Source organism: Carcharhinus amblyrhynchos, chromosome 33 (genome assembly GCF_965287045.1).
Source record: "Carcharhinus amblyrhynchos chromosome 33, sCarAmb.v2.hapA, whole genome shotgun sequence".
Lineage (NCBI taxonomy): Eukaryota > Metazoa > Chordata > Chondrichthyes > Carcharhiniformes > Carcharhinidae > Carcharhinus > Carcharhinus amblyrhynchos.
The window spans coordinates 10,585,399-10,599,938 of NC_137356.1; the positions used below are offsets into that span (position 1 = coordinate 10,585,399).

The 14,540-nt window shown below is 44.9% G+C and overlaps 2 non-coding genes across 2 annotated transcripts; one reads left to right on the plus strand and one right to left on the minus strand.

The window, feature by feature from the left end:
• Nucleotides 1-3,362: 3,362 nt before the first annotated feature.
• On the plus strand, nucleotides 3,363-3,476 carry LOC145361141 (U5 spliceosomal RNA). Its single transcript, XR_013889804.1, has one exon. It is a non-coding gene; the product is annotated as a U5 spliceosomal RNA (small nuclear RNA).
• Nucleotides 3,477-9,976: 6,500 nt separating this feature from the next.
• Nucleotides 9,977-10,089, minus strand: LOC145361140 (U5 spliceosomal RNA). Its single transcript, XR_013889803.1, has one exon. It is a non-coding gene; the product is annotated as a U5 spliceosomal RNA (small nuclear RNA).
• Between the last annotated feature and the right edge of the window lie 4,451 nt (nucleotides 10,090-14,540).

Genomic DNA, 14,540 nt, shown 5'->3' on the forward strand with positions numbered 1-14,540 from the left:
ACCCCTTGTCCCTCCTGGTGGTCAGACCTTGGGGAGTTGGTGCAGTACCCAGTGGATATCTCTGAACGTTGGACGAGGTTGTGCTGACATTACACTGAACCAGTGAAGTGAGATCGAAAAAGGCTACAGATAACATGAAAAAGTCAAAATCAATGTTAGAACATGATGCAAGCATTGCAGTGAAAGCAAAGTGTGAGATCTGTATTATTTATTGTACAACTGAATTCATGAGACTCAATGATTCATATTTCTCTTTGTGAAAACCCAGAAATAGTTCAGACATTTAGAGAAGACATTTAAAAGGGCAGATGGGTGGAATTGTCCCAAAATGAGTCAGACAAAATACCAGGATTAACGAGTAATTAAAGGGGAACATTACCCTATAACCCACATCTTCAGAGATGGCGTGACCAACTGCACAATGAGTTCCCAGTCCTGAATGCAGAGAAAAGCAGTCTCACTAGCCAGGACTGGAAAAATGATGATAGTGTACAGATACCTGGATGGGTGCAGCCCCAACAACACTCAAGAAGCTTGACACCATTCAAGCCCTGCTTGATTGGCACCATATCCACAAACGTCCACTCCCTTCACCAACGATGCTCAGTAGCAGCAGTGTGTACCACCTACAAGATGCACTGTGGCAATTCACCAACATCCCCACAATAGGACTCATTCTCAGGTTACCAAAACATCAAATTCAAATCTGATAGGCTGCTGTTATTTCAAATGTCTAGTTTAAATTTGTTGGCTAAAAGTCAAAAACAGCCTGTTGCCTTGGCAACACTTCTGCCTGGCCTCACAATACAATGTTTCTGTCTGTATACTCTATATGCACCTGCATCGAGACGGACGGCCAACAACTGCCTCTGCCACAGCTCACAGCTTCAGAGTGAGAGAGAGAGAGCAGCAGCTGCCACAACTAATAGCTTTTACCTCAAAGCTTCACCTGAGAAGAAAAGATACCAAGAGAAGCCAGAAATCCCAGACAGAAGATTCTGGAAGATAAAGGCTGGTTGTATTTTGAGAGCAACAAAAAAAATTCTATTTTTGTACTAATAAGTGGAAATTGTATTTATCTAAACAGCATCCCATAAGAATAGTGTCTTATTCAGTTAGTAGTTTAGTTAACCTGTCCAGTGCTAGTTAGATAAGTAAAGTGTTAACTTGTTAATTTTACAGGGAGAATCTCAGGTAGTTATTCTGATCTAACCACAAAAAGTTACTGAAAAGCAGGTCGTACTGTTTCTCACACACACTTTAACAGATTATGAAGGCATGTACTTCTCCTTGAGTGGTTAAGTGTTAGTTCTCAGAAAGGGAATCAACCTTCCCCCTTCGTAACGTAAGGTGCTCACTCAGAATATGGAATTCAGGATAAAAACCTGTAAAATCAGGAAGGTGAGGAGAACACAAATCTCATAGAATTCATAGAATCCCTACAGTGCAAAATGAGGCCATTCGGCCCATCGAGTTTGTACCGACTTTCCGACAGAGTAACTTACCCAGGGCCTTTTCGCTGACCCATCCCCCTCTCTGACACCTTAACCATGGCTAATCCACCTAACCAGTATATATTTAGACACTAAGGGGCAGTTTAGCAAGGCCAATACACCTAACCTACCCATCTTGGGACGTTAAGGGGCAATTTAATGTGGCCAACCCACCTAACCTATCCATCTTGGGATGTTAAGGTGCAATTTAGCATGGCCAATCCACCTAACCTACACATCTTTGGTCAGTAAGGGGAAATTTCGTATAGCCAATCCACTTAACCTAACACATTGGGAGGCTAAGGGGCAATATAGTATGGCTCAAAGCTTCACCTAACCTGCACAGCTTTGGACTGTGAGAGGAAGCCGGTGCACTTGGAGGAAACCCACACAGACATGGGGAGAATGTGCAAACTCCACACAGACAGTCGCCAAAGGCCAGAATCGAACTCAGGTCCCTGGCGCTGTGAGGCAGCAGTGCTAACCACTGTGCTGCCCAAATCTCAGTTGAGGTGAATAGCAGGGAAGTATTTAAGGGGGTGGAGGTGGGCAATAAAGGAGGGGAAATACACTAAGGAATACGCTGGAAGGGCAAGGTCAAGTAGGGTGGAAGGGGGCTCAAGTAGAACATCATCTGATTTGTCAGTGCAGACCTCCATGCTGCAAATTCTGTATCAATGGGAGAGGTGTAACTGGCCACCGACAGATCCTTAAGGAAGGTAATCATATGGAAGAGAAAATGTTGGAATTTTGCTGAGCTGTTCTAATGAAATGTTCTTGTCCTGAACTTTGCACTGTTTCTCTCTTCACAGAGACTCCCTGGCCTGCTGAGTTTTCCAGTACTTTCTGTCTTTCCCTCCAGCTCTACTCTCTGCCACCAAGTTCAGAATCACAGCTGACCGATTGTACAAGTAATTGTAAAGTTCAATCTGTGCCAGAACCACATTTCAATCTGAAGATTTCTTTTTGTTGTTTGAAAAGTGGATTTTGTTAAAGACTATTTTGGTGTATGTGAAGGAGCTCTGGGGGGTGTGTGGGCCAGGTTTACGGTGACTCGTACACATCGTACTTCCGAACCAGTCAGTAGATTGGAAGACTACGGCTAGCACTGCTGCCTCACAGCTCCAGGGATCCAGGTTCAGTTCCGGCCTCAGGTCACTGTCTGCGTGGAGTTCTCCCCATGTCTGTGGGATTTCCTCCGGGTGCTCTGGTTTCCTCCCAAGTCCAAAGATATGTGGGTTAGGTGGATTGTCCATGCAAAATTGACCCTAGCGTCAGGGTGCTTAGCAGAATAAATGCATGGGGTTACGGGAGTAGGACCTGGGTGGGATTGTGATCAGTATAGACTCAATGGGCTGAAAGGCCTCCTCTGTACTGTAGGGATTCTAAGTGTGCAAAGTAAAGTTTTAGGAACTAAGAATTGGACACATCCGCTATTCTGAGGCAGTGAGAAGTGTAGACAGAGTCAGTGGATGGGAAGCTGGATTGCGCGATGGACTGGGCTACGTTCATAGCAGCAGTTTATGTTCAAAGATCGTCTCCAAAAACAACTCTAAATACAGAGTCCTGTCTTATGTACAAAATAAAGACCTTGGAAGCTAAGAATGTATCTGCAAATCCAACCCACAGAAAGCTCAGAACTCATTTAAATATTCCCAATATTCTACACAGCACTTTGCAAAAACAAGAAGCATAAACACTCAGATATAAGTGTGGGTTTTGCAGGGATAGACTATAAAAATTATTTCACCTGATGTGGTGTTGATTTGTGGCCGTTTCTCTTCTCTGGGTTTTGGTGCTAGGGGCTCAATACAATGTTAAAGTGGATGTGGCTGTTTGGGTCCAAGGAGCTGCTGGTTGTAGTTCAGTATGCTCTGGTTTCTCTTCATATTGTATAAATCTTTCGCCTTTTACTAAAGGTTTCTGTGGAGGGAAGTGTTCAGAGTTTAAATGAATTTTTTGTGCCCCTGCTTTTGTGGGGGCTTTCAAACGTTTGAAAGAAAGATGAAGTGTGTTGGTTTTCTCATTTGTCTCACCTTCTTGCTGTCCATTTGGTTTATAGGGAGAAGTCTCACAACATCAGGTTGAAGTCCTGGAAGGGTAGGCATATTTTGAACTACTTGGAGTGTTCCATGGCAGTGAGTAGACCCATTCTTCACAACATGGGGGACATGTGGAACGTCAGTACATAGCAACACTTGGTGTCTGCATTCCAAGGATCTATGCCAAGCTTGATACAGCCACACATAAAAGTGGCTGTCTGGAGTGGGTCGATATCGGGTATGTCTTTTCCCCCTTCCCCCCGAGGTTTGTACATCACATCCCGATGAATATGGTTCATTTTCTGCCCCCAGATGAAGCGGAAAGTGGCTCGGGTAATTGCCATAGCGCAGGAGTTGGGAATGGGCCAGACCTGCGTACAGCAACATCGAGAGTACCTCCCTCCAGAGACCATGTTCTTAGCCACAATGCAGAGGTCGCTCCCACATACCCAGTTTGTGGTTCATTATGACTACTTGCTCCCTTCAGTTTCTCATGCATGCCCTGGTCCCTGCAAACTGTATTCCTTCAGACCATCTGACTTGACAGTAAAGGGATTGGGGGCATTGACAAAGCGTCATCTGGACTCGAAACGTCAGCTCTTTTCTCTCCTTACAGATGCTGCCAGACCTGCTGAGATTTTCCAGCGTTTTCTCCTTTGGGTACTTAGGATTGGTCTGCCCAATTCCCAAAGAATATGGCCTTGCTCTTGCCAGGATTTATTTGGAACTCGAGGCCTGCTCGAAGTGATTTGAATAGTCTGCACACTGACAGTGGATTCGAGCAAAAGATGGTGACGTCATTCATGTACAGGGAGGCTTTGATCTGAGATTTTTTTTAATTCATTTGTGGATCATCAGTGTCACTGGCTGGGCCAGCATTTATTGCCCATCCCCAGTTGCCCTTGGAAGGCAGTTGAGAGTCAACCACCTTGCTGTGTCTCTGGAGTCACATACAGGCCAGACCGGGTAAGGACGGCAGATTTCCTTCCCTAAAGGATATTAGTGAACCAGGTGGGTTTTTACAACAATCGACAATGGTTTCATGGTCACCAGTAGATTCTTAACTCCAGAATTTTTTTTTTGTTGAATTCAAATTTCACCACCTGCTGTGGCGGGATTCGAGCCCGAGTCCTCAGGGATTAATAGTCTAGTGATACGACCACTAGGCTATCACCCCTGCTCCTGGGAGCATCACCCTCTTTACACTCGAATCCTTCCCGATGGACTCAGCAAAAGGTTCTATATAACACACAAACAAGAAAGGAAAGAGAGAGGGCATCACTGCCTGACTCCAGATATCATTGGAAAGCTTTCTGATTCCCATCCATTTATTGAGACTGCACTACTGATGTCTGTGTAGAGCAGTTGGATCCAATTGCGAATTCCCTCCCTGAAGCCCATTTTGGAGAGCACATCCGTCATGTAGGTGTGCGATATTTTGTCAAACGCCTTCTCCTGGTCTAGCCTCCTGTCTGTATATGCCCCGTTTGTGAACACAAGTCCTCACTTACCTGATGAAGGAGCAGTGCTCCGAAAGCTTGTGCTGCAAAATAAACCTGTTGGATTTTAGCCTGGCGATGTGAGACTTCTTACTGTACTTACTCCATTCCAACACTGGCATCTCCACATCTAGGGTGATGAGGCAGATGCCCACCTGCCTGTCCTACAGATATGATGTGGGTATGCCGGCATTGGACTGGCGTAAACACAGTAAAAAGTCTGACAACACCAGGTTTTAGTCCAACCTATTTATTTGATAATATACTCACAAGCTTTCGAGGGGACTGCCCCCTCGAAAGCTTGTGAGTATATTATCAAATAAATAGGTTGGACTAAAACCTGGTGTTGTCAGACTTTTTACTGTGTCCTACAGATAGACAGAGGCATCCCTGAGTAACACAAGGCTATCAGAGATCTTCCTGCCAGATACAGCATACTTTTGATCAGGATGGATCACCGACTCCAGGGCAGAATTGACCCAATTGGTAATGACCTTGGCTAGAATTTTGTAATCCATATTCAACAGTGAAATGGGTCACCAAATTCTAATTTCTTCCCCTTTCCCCCTTGTGGATGAGGGTGATGAGCCTTTACCTCACGGACTCTGACATGCTACTTTCCAGATGCGTTGTCTTGCATACTTCCAGCAAACCCCGGTCAATCCAATCCCACAGAGCAGAATTAAAGTCGTTCAGTAAGCTAACACTTACAGGAATTCTACTCTTTTCAAAGGATTCGAGTCAACTCGTGCAGGGTTAGTGGTTGGTCCAGGCTCTTGTTGTTGTCTAAGACATCCATGATAGACAACAGGAAAGACTGGGAGGCAGTGGTACCTGTTGGCTTCAGGTCATACAGGCCGGCAGAGAAAGGTTTGCAGATCATCAGAGTGTGATAACTTTACACAGCAAACACAAAGAACGAGGAAGAAAATAGCACAGGAAGAGGCACTTTGGCCCATCAAGCCTGCACTGATTCCTAATCCTTACTTACACTCAACACTTATTGCCCATGTGCAGTCTCTGCCCCGCTGTTTGCCTCCCGTTCATGTGTCCGTCAAGATATTCCCTGAACATTGCTAACGTGCCTGCTTCCACCACCAGCACTGGCGGCACATTCCAGACACCCAGCAGCCTCTGTATGAAAAACTTTCACCACACCAGACAGCACAGTGGTGAGCACTGCTGCCTCACAGCGCCAGGGAACTAGGTTCAATTGCGGCCTCAGGTCACCGTCTGTGCGGAGTTTGCACATTCTCCATGTCTGCATGGGTTTACTCCGGGTGCTCCGGTTTCCTCCCACACCCCAAAGATGTGCCGGTTAAGTTGATTAACTATGCTAAATTGCCCTTTAGTGTCAGCAGGATCAGCAGGGTAAATGCATGGGGATACGGGAGTAGGGCCTAGGTGGAAGTGTGGTCAGTGCAGACTCGATGGGCCAAATGGCCTCTCTCTGCACTGTAGGCATTCTATGATTCTTCATCTCCCCTAAACTTTTCCCCTCTCGCCTTGAACCTGTGCCCCCTGTAGTTGAACTTTCCATGCTGGGAAAAAGCCTCTAACTATCCATCCTATTTATGCCTCATAATTTTGTAGACATCTAGCAAATCGCTCTCAGCCTCCGCTTCTCCAGTGAAAACAATCCGAATTTATCCAACTTCTCCTCATACCTGAAACCCTCGTTGGAGTTTAGAAGGCTGAGGGGGGATCTTATAGAGACTTACAAGATAATGAAGGGGCTAGATAGAGTAGTGGTAGAGAGATTCTTTCTGCTTAGCTAGTTCTGCTGTCCTCAGAACTAGAGGGCACAGCCTCAAAATAAGTAGGGGGGGTGGGGCAGTTTAGAACAGAGTGAACTTCTTCACTCAGAGGGTGGTGAATCTCTGGAATTCTCTGCCCATTGAAGTGGTGGAGGCTACCTCATTGAATATGTATAAGTCACGGGTAAATAGATTTCTGATAGACAAGGGAATTAAGGGCTATGGGGAGCAGGCGGGAAAGTGGAACTGATCCACTTCAGATCAGCCATGATCTTATTGAATGGCAGGGCAGGCTCGAAGGGCTAGATGGCCTACTCTTGCTCCTATTTCGTATGTTCTTATAACCCTTGAGGCCAGGCAACATCCTGGTGAACCTTCTTTGCAACGTCTCCAAAGCACCCATGCCCTTCTGATAGCTTGGCAACCAGAACTGCACACAATGTTCCAAATGAGGCCTACTGGTTTTGGTGCAGGCTTGATGGGCCACATGGCCTCATTCTGCACCATAGGGATTCTATGATAACACAGAACCCTGTATTTAAGGATTGTTTTCAGAAAAGCACTTTGATTTTATTGTTTTATTCCAAAAATATCATTTATTCACATATAGTCTGGAAAATCCATTTCAAAAACATTTCCAATCATTACAACAGTAACCTGCAATCATATTTACATTTTCCCTGAGATCAGGATTTATGCTGTATTTAGTCTAAGAACATTACATACATTCAGTACAAGTCCAATGTTCCTTACGAAACTATGTACATTGGTCAAATTGCACGTTGTGGTGCTTTGATAGAGTTACAAACAGCTGGAGATAATAGACAGACCGAGGGATATTACCTGGTTACTAGCCCCTCGGTCTACATTGGCTTAAAAGTCTTTGACAACGATCTTCCCCCATGTAATGGAGCATTACACGGCAGTGTGGCCAGACCCATCCTCCACAACACCTGGGACAGGTAGAACCACAAAAAGTAGTGGCACTTGCTGTTAGTGCACCGAGGATCTACACACAGCTTGATGCAGCCGCACACAAAGGTGGCCATCAGGATGGGGGCGGCTTTGGGAATATTTTTCCCTCCGTTCTCCAGAGATTTATGCATCGCTTCCCTCTGGACACCATCCACCTTAGATCTCCAGATGAATTTGAAGATGGCCTGGATTAATCCTGCTGTGCAGGATTTGGGGATAGGCCAGACCTGCGCAACATACAATAAAACAGACAGTACCTCACACCGGACAACCAGGTTTTTGCAGGTGATTGGGAGAGTGCGTTGCTCCCACATACCCAGGTTTTGTTTTAATTTGGTGATGCGCTCTTCCCAGTTTTTGGCGCTCGCCCCCACTGCTCCAAATATAGCGAGGGGGATAGAATATAAAAGCAGGGAGGTCTTGCTGCAACCGTACAGGGCACTGGTGAGGCCGCAGCTGGAGTACTGTGTGCAGTTTTGGTCACCTCACTTGCGCAAGGATATTTTGGCCTTGGAGGGAGTGCAGAAGAGGTTCACTAGGCTGATACCGGAGATGAGGGGGTTGGACTATGAAGAGAGACTAAATAGACTGGGTCTGTACTTGTTGGAGTTTAGAAGGATGAGGGGGGATCTTATAGAGACATATAAGATAATGAAAGGAATGGATAGGGTAGGGGTAGAGAGATTCTTCCTGCTTAGAAAGGATAGCAGGACTAGAGGGCACAGCCTCAAGATGGGGGGGGGGGTAGTTTAGAACAGAGTTGAGGACGAACTTCTTCACTCAAAGGGTGGTGAATCTCTGGAATTCTCTGCCCGTTGAAGTGGTGGAGGCTACCTCGCTAAATATATTTAAGTCACGGGTAGATAGGTTTTTGACAGACAAGGGAATTAAGCGTTATGGGGAAAAAGCGAGAAAGTGGAACTGATCCACTTCAGATCAGCCATGATCTTATTGAATGGCGGGGCAGGCTCGAAGGGCTAGATGGCCTACTCCTGCTCCTATTTCTTACGTTCTTATGTTCAAACCATGTCCCCAGCACCTTAAGGTTGTCTGCCCTGATGGTGAAGGGGCAAAGGGTGAGAGTTCCCAAAGAACATGGTTTCGTTCTCGCCCCAGTTCACCTTGGCTCCTGTCCAGTTCAAACTGGTTGCAGATTGGAGGGGCCTGCAAACAGACGACGAGTCCGAGCAGAAGACGGTCCAGAGCTTCAAGTCTTCAGGTGTCCAGAAGACCAAAAACCTGTCTTCGTTTTCCCCTCCCCATGCCAGCACTATAGTTAAGAAAGCCCATCAATGCCTCTGCTTTCTCAGCAGACTAAGGAAATTTGGCATGTCAGCAACGACTCTCACCAACTTTTAAAGATGCACCATAGAAAGCATTCTTTCTGGTTGTATTACAGTTTGGTATGATGCCTGCTCTGCCCAAGACCCAAGAAACTACAAACGGTCATGAATGAAGCCCAATCCATCACGCACACCAGCTCCCCATCTACTGACTCTGTCTACACTCTCCAATGCCTCGGCAAAGCAGCCAGCATAATCAAGGACCGCACGCACCCTGGACATTCTCTCTTCCACCTTCTTCCTTCACTAAAAAGTATTAAAGTCTGAGGTCACATACCAACTGATTCAAGAACAGTTTCTTCCCTGCTCCGTCAGATTTTTGAATGGACTTGCCTTGCATTAAGTTGATCCTTCTCTACACCCTGGCTATGAGTGTAACACTACATTCTGCACTCTCTTGTTTCCTTCTCTATGAATGGTATGCTTTGTCTATATAGCGCGCAAGAAACAATACTTTTCACTGTATGTTAATACATATGACAATAATAAATCAAATCAGGGAAGCTCTGATCCGCATGTGTCCGCAGCTTGAGATCATCACTCCTCTTATGCCTGGACCCTGGCCAAAGGTGAAAATTTCACAAACAGTACCTGTCCTGCTGAGTTTTTCCAGCACTTCCTGTCTTCCCCTCAGCTCCATCAAGTTCAGAATCACAGCTGCCACACATCTAATTAACAAGCCACTTATATTTGACCATCTCAACACAAGGCACACAGAACAGAGACCTTTCCAATAATACACCACACTGAAATAGCAGAAAGAAAGCAGCTCATCTGTACAAGCACAGCCAGAAACTGAACAGACAACAAGAAGGTGAGAGAAATGAGAAAACCAACACACTTCATCTTTCTTTCAAACATTTGAAAGCCCCACAAAAGCAGGGCCACAAAAAATTCATTACAACTCTGAATATTTCTCTCCACGGAAATCTTTAGTAAAAGGCGAAAGATTTATACAATCTGAAGAGAAACCAGAGCATACTAAACTACAACCGGCAGCTCCTTGGACCCAATCAGCCACATCCACTTAAACATTGTACTGAGCCCCTAGCACCAAAACCCAGAGAAGAGAAACGACCACAAATCAACACCACATCAGGTGAAATAATTTTTATAGTCTATCCCTGCAAAACCCACACTCACATCTGAATGTTTATGCTTCTTGTTTTTGCAAAGTGATGTGTAGAATATTAGGAATATTTAAATGAGTTCTGAGCTTTCTGTGGATTAGGTTTACAGATATGTGTCCAGTTCCTAAGACATCATTTTGCACGTAATGGGTGGCATGGTGGCACAGTAGTTAGCTAGCACTGCTGCTTCACAGCACCAGGGGCCTGGGTTCAATTCCAACCTCTGGTGACTGTGTGGAGTCTGCATGTTCTACCCATTGTTCTAAGCTTGGGGTCACATGGATTTTGGTGAACCAGATGGGCTTTTACAATAATCAATGATAATTTCATAGTCACCATTACCGGGACTAGAACAGTTGGATCCCATTGTGGATTCCGTCTCCATTTTGGAGAGCACGTTCATCATGTAGGTGTGTGATACTCCATCAAACGCCTTCTCTATGGTCCAGGCCGATGAGGCAAGTGTCCGCCCTCCTGTCCTGCACATAGGCAATCATATCCCTGAATAGCACAAGGTTATAGAGATCATGCTACTGAGCACAAAACAGGAGGGGATCACCGACTCTAGAGCAGATTCACACACAAGTTTTGTTTTTGCAACAAATCATAGAATGCCTGCAGTGCAGAAGGAGGCCATTCAGCCCATTAAGTCTACACCAACTCTCTGACAGAGTTTCTTACCAGGACCTTCGCCCCTACACTATCGCGGTAACCTTTACCATGACTAATCCACCTAACCTGCACATCTTTGGACACTAAGGGGCAACATAGCATGGCCAATTCACCTAACATCCATATCTTTGGACACAAAAGGGTAATTTAGCATGGCCAATCCACCTAACCTGCAAGGGACAATTTAGCATGGCCAATCCATCTAACCTACATATCTTTGGACACAAAGGGGCAATTTAGCATGGCCAATCCATCTAACCTACATATCTTTGGACACAAAGGGGCAATTTAGCACGGCCAATCCACCTAATGTGCACATCTTTGGACATGAAGAGGCAATATAGCATGGCCAATCTACCTAACCTGTAATGGGCAATTTAGCATGGCCAATCCACCTAACCTGCACATTTTTGGACACTAAGGGACAATTTCACATGACCAATGCAAATAACCTGCACATTTTTGGACACTAAGGGGCAATTTAGCATGGCCAATCCACCTATCCTGCATATCGTTGGATTGTGGGAGGAAACCAGAGCACCCACACAGATTTTCTGGAGTTAATTCTGTACCTTCTGTAACATAATCCGCTAGTCATCACATATTAACATTTCCATTGATACTGGAGTACTAAAATTCAATCAAATTCTCTGTTCCATCACTTGCTCTTGGAGTAATGAAGTTACCTGAGCAATTACCAAACCCAATTTAATGTAATCTTTGTAATGTGATTTATTATTAAGCCTGGGATGATTTGGTTGCAGCCCGGTAAACTAGTTGGAGGATTGTGATGTGTACAGAACCTTTTTCTAGTCTGTCTCAGTTGCTATCTTACCCTCGCTCATTTGTGGGACAATAAATTTGATACGTCGTTGAGGAAGAATTTGCCAGAGGCACCTGTGACTGGCACTCAGTTCTTGCAATGAACAGAAATAGCCGAAAGCTTAAGTTACAAAGCTTCTCACTGTTCTCCTTAAACAAATATGTGCTGTGTTCACTGTCAGACAACATTCACAGGTTTAGCAAGACACCAAAGATCAATAATATCATTATTTATTTCACAGAATCCTTACAGTGCAGAAGGAGGCCATTTGGCCCATCCTGCCTGCACTAACAATAGTCCCACACAGTAACTTTTCTCTGTAACCCTACATATTTATCCTGCTAGTCCCCCTGATACTAAGGGGCATTTTAGCATGGGTAATCCACCTAGCCTGCACATCTTTAGACACTAAGGGGCAATTTATCATGGCCAATCAACCTAATCTGCACATCTTTGGATATTAAGAGGCGATTTAGCATGGCCAATCCACGTAACCTGCACGTCTTTGGACACTAAGGGACAATTTAGCATGGGCAATCCCCCTAACATGCACATCTTTGGACACTAAAGGATAATTCAGCAAGGCCAATCCATCTAACCTGAACATCTTTGGATATTAAGGGGCAATTTAGCATGGCCAATCCACCTAATCTGCACATCTTTGAACACTAAGGGACAATTTAGCATGGCCAATCAACCTAATCTGCACATCTCTGGATATTAAGGGACAATTTAGCATGGCCAATCAATCTAACCTGCACATCTTTGGATACTAAGGAGAAATTTAGCATGGCCAGCCAACCTAACCTGCACATCTTCGGTCAGTGGAAGGAAACTAGAACACTCGGAGGAAACCCACGCAGATACGGGGAGAACACGCAGACTCCACACAGACGGTGACCCGAGCGGGGATTGAACCCGGGTCCCTGGCGCTCTGAGGCAGCAGTACTAACCACTGCACCACCTTGCCACCGTTCGGTAGAATCACTTAATAATTCTTGTCAGTCTCAGGGATACCTGTCAAATAAATGCGCCAGACATCTTCAGATGAAAGAATTGAGATGAAAAGATGAAAGGATAAAGATTTCGATTTTAAAATTTACATAAAAATTGGAGATAAAAGTCGATAATACTGAAATTTGGAACTTTCATGTCAGTGATGTTTGTACATGTCCTTAATGCTGTCTGCAAATTAGGTTTTGCTTTAACTCAGACTAATAAAGGAGCTTCACAAGTGGGAGAATTCGTTGCCTAGTCTGAAATTCAGTCAAACCATGGGGTTCATCCTGAGCTTGGTCTCTGCAATCAGTCTTCCTCTGCTGAAGGATTTAGGTTGAGGATTAGCCCCACTGGAACCAGCAACCAGCCAATTCAAGTGGCCATCCATAGCAGTGAAGGAAACTTACATTCCCCCTGTGTAATGAAAACTAATTGAAACTCCTGTACTTACACTCTACTTTCTATCATGTGTTAATTCCTCTCCTCCTTTCTTTTCTCCCCTATTTGGGCAATACATGCTGGCTGAGTTTATTGTTCCTTTGCTACCTTGCCCTTAAAGAGATAATTACCACATTACCCTAATCTGTACATCTTTGGAGTGTAGGAATAAACTAGAGCATCAGGAGGAAACCCACACTGACATGGGGAGAACGTGCAAACTCCACACAGACAGTGACCCGAGGCTGGAATCGAACCCAGGTCCCTGGCACTGTGAGGCAGCAGTGCTAACCACTGTGCCACCCCCGTTCTTGACTTCGATGGGATGGCAGACTGGGTGATGGGAAAACAAGAATACCAACTCAAACATTCCATACAATAATTCCTGCTGACAAGTGTGTCTTTGTGAAAGTTAGATGGGCAGGATTGGGCTGAAGGATTGGCCTTTGGGAGTGGCATGGTGGCACTACTGCCTCACAGCACCAGGGGACCCAGTTCGATTCCCAACTTAGGTCGCTGTCTATGCAGAGTCTGCACATTCTCCCCATGTCTGTTTAACTTTCCTCTAGATGCTCCGGTTTCCTCCCACACTCCAAAAGTTATTTGGTTAGGCATATTGGCCGTACTAAATTCTCCCTCAACGCACCCAAACAGGAGTGTGACGACTGGGGGATTTTCACAATAACTTCATTGTGGTATTAATGTAAGCCTACTTGTGACACTAATAAATAATTAACATTAAAATAAAAACTAAATAAACTTAAACCCTCCATCATCAAATGTGCTATCCAGGTTCATTGTCTCTAACCACCAACATTGGATGTGGTAAGAGGACATCTAATCCCCTCGAACCCATATTCTCTCAGGAGTCAGGGACAGAAGGAGATGAAGGGAGGCTGATATATTAACTGCAGCTGCTCTTTTGCAAGATCAAAACAGAATGAAAAGAACAGAGAACAAGCTCAGATCAGATTAAAACTGAACTCAGCGCCTTTGGTAGTTGGAATAGCTGATTACATTTGGAAAGAAGCTCATTATAAATTCTATACACAGCTACCAAGTAAATGCAGAAGCTTAATTTAAAATTAAACAGAAATATCAGTACAACAGAGCCAATTTGGGGGGCAATTTTCCTTCACTCTCTACGGGATGCAGACGTCACTGGCTAGGCTGAAATTTGCCACTCACCCCTAATTGCCCCTGAGAAGATGGTGGTGAGCTGCCTTCTTGAACCGCTGCAGTCCATGTGGTGTTGGTACATCCACAGAGCTATTGTATAGAATGTTTGAGTTGATATTCTTGTTTTCTCATCACCCAGTCTGCCATTCCATCCAAGTCAAGTGATTAACAGTGCTGTTAGATAAATAAG